The sequence below is a fragment of the Haliotis cracherodii genome, unplaced genomic scaffold, assembly GCF_022045235.1.
Source record: "Haliotis cracherodii isolate W230 unplaced genomic scaffold, xgHalCrac1.p SCAF_36, whole genome shotgun sequence".
In the NCBI taxonomy this organism is placed as follows: Eukaryota; Metazoa; Mollusca; class Gastropoda; order Lepetellida; family Haliotidae; genus Haliotis; species Haliotis cracherodii.
Window position 1 is genome coordinate 1 of NW_027266293.1, and position 8,657 is coordinate 8,657.

General features: G+C 41.9%; 1 long non-coding RNA gene across 1 annotated transcript; it reads right to left on the minus strand.

Annotated features, from left to right (window-relative positions):
• Nucleotides 1–2,511: 2,511 nt before the first annotated feature.
• On the minus strand, nucleotides 2,512–2,955 carry LOC139477797 (uncharacterized). Its single transcript, XR_011654157.1, has 2 exons — nucleotides 2,865–2,955; nucleotides 2,512–2,656 (listed from the first exon to the last, which is right to left on the minus strand). It is a non-coding gene; the product is annotated as an uncharacterized lncRNA (long non-coding RNA).
• Between the last annotated feature and the right edge of the window lie 5,702 nt (nucleotides 2,956–8,657).

Here is an 8,657-nt window from a genome sequence, read left to right on the forward strand (position 1 = left end):
AACACTGCAGCAAGAACTGTCAGAAAGAGAAAACACAATACATTATTTGCGACGCTTGATAATGTGTACTGTTCAGGCTAGTTAAAAGCAATTATTAAGACGTAAACACAGTCACATCGCGTTAATAAAATGTTGACAGTTGAAGTAGATGGCATATCATATTTAGGTTTCCTACATAGATTGACAGTGACTGTCAAGTAACTTTTCTCACAAATGATCTGAACTTTCAGCCAGGCGATTATACAGCGTGACTAGTGTAGATTTACATTTAGGTACCAACGAGGTATGCTCACCTGCTACAAGGAGCACTGCGACTTTAAGAAAATGCATATTTGATGGTTCTGATGAATGCAAACCTCAGAAAACGTAAAGTTACCTTCTGCACGTTCTCTTTTATAGAGGTGTAACAGCATGTTCTGTGCATGCATGGGGATGCGGCGCACCTTTCCAAATCAGATTAATTAACCAGATGTTTAATTTCTACATCAACTGCACTTTTTCAATTTGACTTTTACTCAAGCGTTTGAACTTTTGCATTAATCTCCCGCCACGATCTCCGCATGTCCTAATATAGATATGGCCCAGCTTTAGGTGTTGTCTGTTAAGGAGAAACTACTTTGTGTCCTTTGTTCTAAGTAAGTTTGTTATTGTTATCGAATACATGCCACAGAGACAATTGAAATAGTTCTTGTTACCGACAAAAGGTAAGAGGGTATGGTGAAGGCCAGTCTAATGGTAATTGATAAAGGGGGTTGAACTACATGTATGTGTAAAACGAAAACATTTAGCCGACAGCAAATCACCACATGCATCGCTTGCGGGATAATAATAGGCTTCCTTGGAGCTCTGCGGTGTGCTTGGTGTGTAGCTAAAACCACTGTGACATCACCACAAGCGTTACAAAGCAGTTTATGCAATAATATCATTATGATATAATTTTTCTACCATTTCCGCGATCGCGAGGTATATAAATTCGTAAAAAACTGGCAGCTGTCAGTTTTTTTCCTTTCGCTTACCAAAGAAGGACATTACGATACAATATGCAGTTCTCTAACTTCGCCGAACTTCTTGGCCTTGGTGAGTATTACCATTCTGTTGTCATGCTATGTCAGTTTAAATGGTATTAGCTGTCCGAAATAAAACTCTGGAGAGCAACATGTCCCATGCAATCTTTAAAATGGAGTTGTTTGTGTGTGATATGACAGTATTGTAACTCCAAATCCTATATTCCAACTGCGTAAAAGTGTTAATTTCACAGGAAAGTGTGTTGCTTCAAGTTTCAAGCAACACCCTCCTCAACATCTACTATATAAAGTGTAATGCTTTATAAATGGGCGTGTCTTTGTTTATTTTCCAGCTCTAGCAGCCGTTTTGGGTTTGGCTAGTGCTCACGGTCATGGTGGCCACGGACATGGTGGTCATGGACATGGTGGTCACGGACATGGAGGTCATGGACATGGACATGGTGGTCACGGTCATGGAGGACATGGTCATGGTCACGGAGGTCATGGTCACGGAGGTCATGGCCACGGAGGACACGGTCACCACGGATGAAGCTGCCGAGACGTTGGGGATTGATATCCTAAGTACACAGTCACATGAGAATCTGGATGCTGGGAATCCACTCTGTAGTCGATAACCTATTGTATTGATTGTGATTCGTGTATCATCATTGCCTCAAAGAATTAAAACATCGATCTGACAATTATGCTACTGTTTGTATTATTCATTCTCTTCTATATGGATGCTAGAATGACTACAGAACTAAAGCAATTGTACAAATAAAATAACACTTAGTGCATGTACATAACTGCCCAAGTGACAGACGTAGGTTTAAGTCTGACAGCAAGAGAGTATGGTCTGAGATATGATAAGACGACACATCCTTGTTTCGTGCATGCTATAAAATCCACTCCCCGAAACACCATGGCTCATGTCCTCCAAAATGCCGTAGTGTTTAACTGCAGCTATAAAGCAACTTAGGATAGAGGTAGTAATCAGTCCAATTCTGCACAACGCCTGCTCTATGGCATGTCCCAACTACTTTCAACTGGTACGTGCGTCGGGTCTCCCAAATGTGCCACTGAGTCATATATATCTTGTATCAACCCACATACTTAGCAAGGATTCGTCGTCATTTGATGGTATTAACCTAATATGCACACCATTGTCGATATGCATTGAATTTATCATATGGACGCGGGAGGCGCTATCAAGATAGCAAATGTGTCAGTAGGCTTGTTTGTCTGTTGGTGTTTGTGTGAGAGAGAGAGAGAGAGAGAGAGAGAGAGAGAGAGGAGAGAGAGAGAGAGAGAGGAGAGAGAGAGAGAGAGAGAGAGAGAGAGAGGAGAGAGAGAGAGAGAGAGAGAGAGAGAGAGTCCATGATAAACCAGTGTGCATATGAATCATTCCTCATACCAATTTGGTAAGAGGTAAATGTATTGGCGGCCAGAGCATTCACACTTTAGCCCAGTGATCCCCGTACACAATAAAAGAGAAGATAATGTGTAATCAGATTTAACACTTTGGAGTGTATTTTTATTCAGAGGTCTGGTCAAACAAAATACAAGATCATCATGTTTTACATGAGTTGTTGTTTCCCCGTTGTCCAGCAGCAGTGGAATAAAAAACAAGGGCTTTCTCGTCACACATCTTTCTGAAATGAAGAATAGGCCAAAGTTATCAGGCATGTAATTTCTACTGAAATTTGCAGAGGACATTGCCTCCGAGATATATACTTTATGTTTACAGAAACGAGTATTCCCGAGGAAAGAGTACATCCTGTCAGGCGTTAATTGTTCTTTGGAAAACACAGTTAAGAACGTTTGCAACACAACCATTTTGAGATCTAACCGTCTACTTACCAGCTGCTATGTTTATCCATGGTGCCCCTTTCCTCCATGGCCGCCTCCATGTCCTTTGCCCCCGTGTCCGCCACCATGGCCTCCGTGTCCCTTGCCCCATGGCCACCACCATGACCTTGCCGCCATGACCCTTTCCACCTCCATGACCACCTCCATGACCATGACCACCACCATGACCCTTGGCCATGCTGGTTCCGAACACTGCAGCAAGAACTGTCAGAAAGAGAAAACACAATACATTATTTGCGACGCTGATAATGTGTACTGTTCAGGCTAGTTAAAAGCAATTATTAAGACGTAAACACAGTCACATCGCGTTAATAAAATGTTGACAGTTGAAGTAGATGGCATATCATATTTAGGTTTCCTACATAGATTGACAGTGACTGTCAAGTAACTTTTCTCACAAATGATCTGAACTTTCAGCCAGGCGATTATACAGCGTGACTAGTGTAGATTTACATTTAGGTACCAACGAGGTATGCTCACCTGCTACAAGGAGCACTGCGACTTTAAGAAATGCATATTTGATGGTTCTGATGAATGCAAACCTCAGAAAACGTAAAGTTACCTTCTGCACGTTCTCTTTTATAGAGGTGTAACAGCATGTTCTGTGCATGCATGGGGATGCGGCGCACCTTTCCAAATCAGATTAATTAACCAGATGTTTAATTTCTACATCAACTGCACTTTTTTCAATTTGACTTTTACTCAAGCGTTTGAACTTTTGCATTAATCTCCCGCCACGATCTCCGCATGTCCTAATATAGATATGGCCCAGCTTTAAGGTGTTGTCTGTTAAGGAGAAACTACTTTGTGTCCTTTGTTCTAAGTAAGTTTGTTATTGTTATCGAATACATGCCACAGAGACAATTGAAATAGTTCTTGTACCGACAAAAGGTAAGAGGGTATGGTGAAGGCCAGTCTAATGGTAATTGATAAAGGGGGTTGAACTACATGTATGTGTAAAACGAAAACATTTAGCCGACAGCAAATCACCACATGCATCGCTTGCGGGATAATAATAGGCTTCCTTGGAGCTCTGCGGTGTGCTTGGTGTGTAGCTAAAACCACTGTGACATCACCACAAGCGTTACAAAGCAGTTTATGCAATAATATCATTATGATATAATTTTTCTACCATTTCCGCGATCGCGAGGTATATAAATTCGTAAAAAAACTGGCAGCTGTCAGTTTTTTCCTTTCGCTTACCAAAGAAGGACATTACGATACAATATGCAGTTCTCTAACTTCGCCGCACTTCTTGGCCTTGGTGAGTATTACCATTCTGTTGTCATGCTATGTCAGTTTAAATGGTATTAGCTGTCCGAAATAAAACTCTGGAGAGCAACATGTCCCATGCAATCTTTAAAATGGAGTTGTTTGTGTGTGATATGACAGTATTGTAACTCCAAATCCTATATTCCAACTGCGTAAAAGTGTTAATTTCACAGGAAAGTGTGTTGCTTCAAGTTTCAAGCAACACCCTCCTCAACATCTACTATATAAAGTGTAATGCTTATAAATGGGCGTGTCTTTGTTTATTTTCCAGCTCTAGCAGCCGTTTTGGGTTTGGCTAGTGCTCACGGTCATGGTGGCCACGGACATGGTGGTCATGGACATGGTGGTCACGGACATGGAGGTCATGGACATGGACATGGTGGTCACGGTCATGGAGGACATGGTCATGGTCACGGAGGTCATGGTCCACGGAGGTCATGGCCACGGAGGACACGGTCACCACGGATGAAGCTGCGAGACGTTGGGGATTGATATCCTAAGTACACAGTCACATGAGAATCTGGATGCTGGGAATCCACTCTGTAGTCGATAACCTATTGTATTGATTGTGATTCGTGTATCATCATTGCCTCAAAGAATTAAAACATCGATCTGACAATTATGCTACTGTTTGTATTATTCATTTCTCTCTATATGGATGCTAGAATGACTACAGAACTAAAGCAATTGTACAAATAAAATAATACTTAGTGCATGTACATAACTGCCCAAGTGACAGACGTAGGTTTAAGTCTGACAGCAAGAGAGTATGGTCTGAGATATGATAAGACGACACATCCTTGTTTCGTGCATGCTATAAAATCCACTCCCCGAAACACCATGGCTCATGTCCTCCAAAATGCCGTAGTGTTTAACTGCAGCTATAAAGCAACTTAGGATAGAGGTAGTAATCAGTCCAATTCTGCACAACGCCTGCTCTATGGCATGTCCCAACTACTTTCAACTGGTACGTGCGTCGGGTCTCCCAAATGTGCCACTGAGTCATATATATCTTGTATCAACCCACATACTTAGCAAGGATTCGTCGTCATTTGATGGTATTAACCTAATATGCACACCATTGTCGATATGCATTGAATTTATCATATGGACGCGGGAGGCGCTATCAAGATAGCAAATGTGTCAGTAGGCTTGTTTGTCTGTTGGTGTTTGTGAGAGAGAGAGAGAGAGAGAGAGAGAGAGAGAGAGAGAGAGAGAGAGAGAGAGAGAGAGAGAGAGAGAGAGGAGAGAGAGAGAGAGGAGAGAGAGGAGAGAGAGAGTCCATGATAAACCAGTGTGCATATGAATCATTCCTCATACCAATTTGGTAAGAGGTAAATGTATTGGCGGCCAGAGCATTCACACTTTAGCCCAGTGATCCCCGTACACAATAAAAGAGAAGATAATGTGTAATCAGATTTAACACTTTGGAGTGTATTTTTATTCAGAGGTCTGGTCAAACAAAATACAAGATCATCATGTTTTACATGAGTTGTTGTTTCCCCCGTTGTCCAGCAGCAGTGGAATAAAAAACAAGGGCTTTCTCGTCACACATCTTTCTGAAATGAAGAATAGGCCAAAGTTATCAGGCATGTAATTTCTACTGAAATTTGCAGAGGACATTGCCTCCGAGATATATACTTTATGTTTACAGAAACGAGTATTCCGAGGAAAGAGTACATCCTGTCAGGCGTTAATTGTTCTTTGGAAAACACAGTTAAGAACGTTTGCAACACAACCATTTTGAGATCTAACCGTCTACTTACCAGCTGCTATGTTTTATCCATGGTGCCCCTTTCCTCCATGGCCGCCTCCATGTCCTTTGCCCCCCGTGTCCGCCACCATGGCCTCCGTGTCCCTTGCCCCCATGGCCACCACCATGACCTTTGCCGCCATGACCCTTTCCACCTCCATGACCACCTCCATGACCATGACCACCACCATGACCCTTGGCCATGCTGGTTCCGAACACTGCAGCAAGAACTGTCAGAAAGAGAAAACACAATACATTATTTGCGACGCTGATAATGTGTACTGTTCAGGCTAGTTAAAAGCAATTATTAAGACGTAAACACAGTCACATCGCGTTAATAAAATGTTGACAGTTGAAGTAGATGGCATATCATATTTAGGTTTCCTACATAGATTGACAGTGACTGTCAAGTAACTTTTCTCACAAATGATCTGAACTTTCAGCCAGGCGATTATACAGCGTGACTAGTGTAGATTTACATTTAGGTACCAACGAGGTATGCTCACCTGCTACAAGGAGCGCTGCGACTTTAAGAAAAATGCATATTTGATGGTTCTGATGAATGCAAACCTCAGAAAACGTAAAGTTACCTTCTGCACGTTCTCTTTTATAGAGGTGTAACAGCATGTTCTGTGCATGCATGGGGATGCGGCGCACCTTTCCAAATCAGATTAATTAACCAGATGTTTAATTTCTACATCAACTGCACTTTTTTCAATTTGACTTTTACTCAAGCGTTTGAACTTTTGCATTAATCTCCCGCCACGATCTCCGCATGTCCTAATATAGATATGGCCCAGCTTTAAGGTGTTGTCTGTTAAGGAGAAACTACTTTGTGTCCTTTTGTTCTAAGTAAGTTTGTTATTGTTATCGAATACATGCCACAGAGACAATTGAAATAGTTCTTGTACCGACAAAAGGTAAGAGGGTATGGTGAAGGCCAGTCTAATGGTAATTGATAAAGGGGGTTGAACTACATGTATGTGTAAAACGAAAACATTTAGCCGACAGCAAATCACCACATGCATCGCTTGCGGGATAATAATAGGCTTCCTTGGAGCTCTGCGGTGTGCTTGGTGTGTAGCTAAAACCACTGTGACATCACCACAAGCGTTACAAAGCAGTTTATGCAATAATATCATTATGATATAATTTTTCTACCATTTCCGCGATCGCGAGGTATATAAATTCGTAAAAAACTGGCAGCTGTCAGTTTTTTCCTTTCGCTTACCAAAGAAGGACATTACGATACAATATGCAGTTCTCTAACTTCGCCGCACTTCTTGGCCTTGGTGAGTATTACCATTCTGTTGTCATGCTATGTCAGTTTAAATGGTATTAGCTGTCCGAAATAAAACTCTGGAGAGCAACATGTCCCATGCAATCTTTAAAATGGAGTTGTTTGTGTGTGATATGACAGTATTGTAACTCCAAATCCTATATTCCAACTGCGTAAAAGTGTTAATTTCACAGGAAAGTGCTGTTGCTTCAAGTTTCAAGCAACACCCCTCCTCAACATCTACTATATAAAGTGTAATGCTTTATAAATGGGCGTGTCTTTGTTTATTTTCCAGCTCTAGCAGCCGTTTTGGGTTTGGCTAGTGCTCACGGTCATGGTGGCCACGGACATGGTGGTCATGGACATGGTGGTCACGGACATGGAGGTCATGGACATGGACATGGTGGTCACGGTCATGGAGGACATGGTCATGGTCACGGAGGTCATGGTCACGGAGGTCATGGCCACGGAGGACACGGTCACCCACGGATGAAGCTGCCGAGACGTTGGGGATTGATATCCTAAGTACACAGTCACATGAGAATCTGGATGCTGGGAATCCACTCTGTAGTCGATAACCTATTGTATTGATTGTGATTCGTGTATCATCATTGCCTCAAAGAATTAAAACATCGATCTGACAATTATGCTACTGTTTGTATTATTCATTCTCTTCTATATGGATGCTAGAATGACTACAGAACTAAAGCAATTGTACAAATAAAATAATACTTAGTGCATGTACATAAACTGCCCAAGTGACAGACGTAGGTTTAAGTCTGACAGCAAGAGAGTATGGTCTGAGATATGATAAGACGACACATCCTTGTTTCGTGCATGCTATAAAATCCACTCCCCGAAACACCATGGCTCATGTCCTCCAAAATGCCGTAGTGTTTAACTGCAGCTATAAAGCAACTTAGGATAGAGGTAGTAATCAGTCCAATTCTGCACAACGCCTGCTCTATGGCATGTCCCAACTACTTTCAACTGGTACGTGCGTCGGGTCTCCCAAATGTGCCACTGAGTCATATATATCTTGTATCAACCCACATACTTAGCAAGGATTCGTCGTCATTTGATGGTATTAACCTAATATGCACACCATTGTCGATATGCATTGAATTTATCATATGGACGCGGGAGGCGCTATCAAGATAGCAAATGTGTCAGTAGGCTTGTTTGTCTGTTGGTGTTTGTGAGAGAGAGAGAGAGAGAGAGAGAGAGAGAGAGAGAGAGAGAGAGAGAGAGAGAGAGAGTCAATGATAAACCAGTGTGCATATGAATCATTCCTCATACCAATTTGGTAAGAGGTAAATGTATTGGCGGCCAGAGCATTCACACTTTAGCCCAGTGATCCCCGTACACAATAAAAGAGAAGATAATGTGTAATCAGATTTAACACTTTGGAGTGTATTTTTATTCAGAGGTCTGGTCAAACAAAATACAAGATCATCATGTTTTACATGAGTTGTTGTTT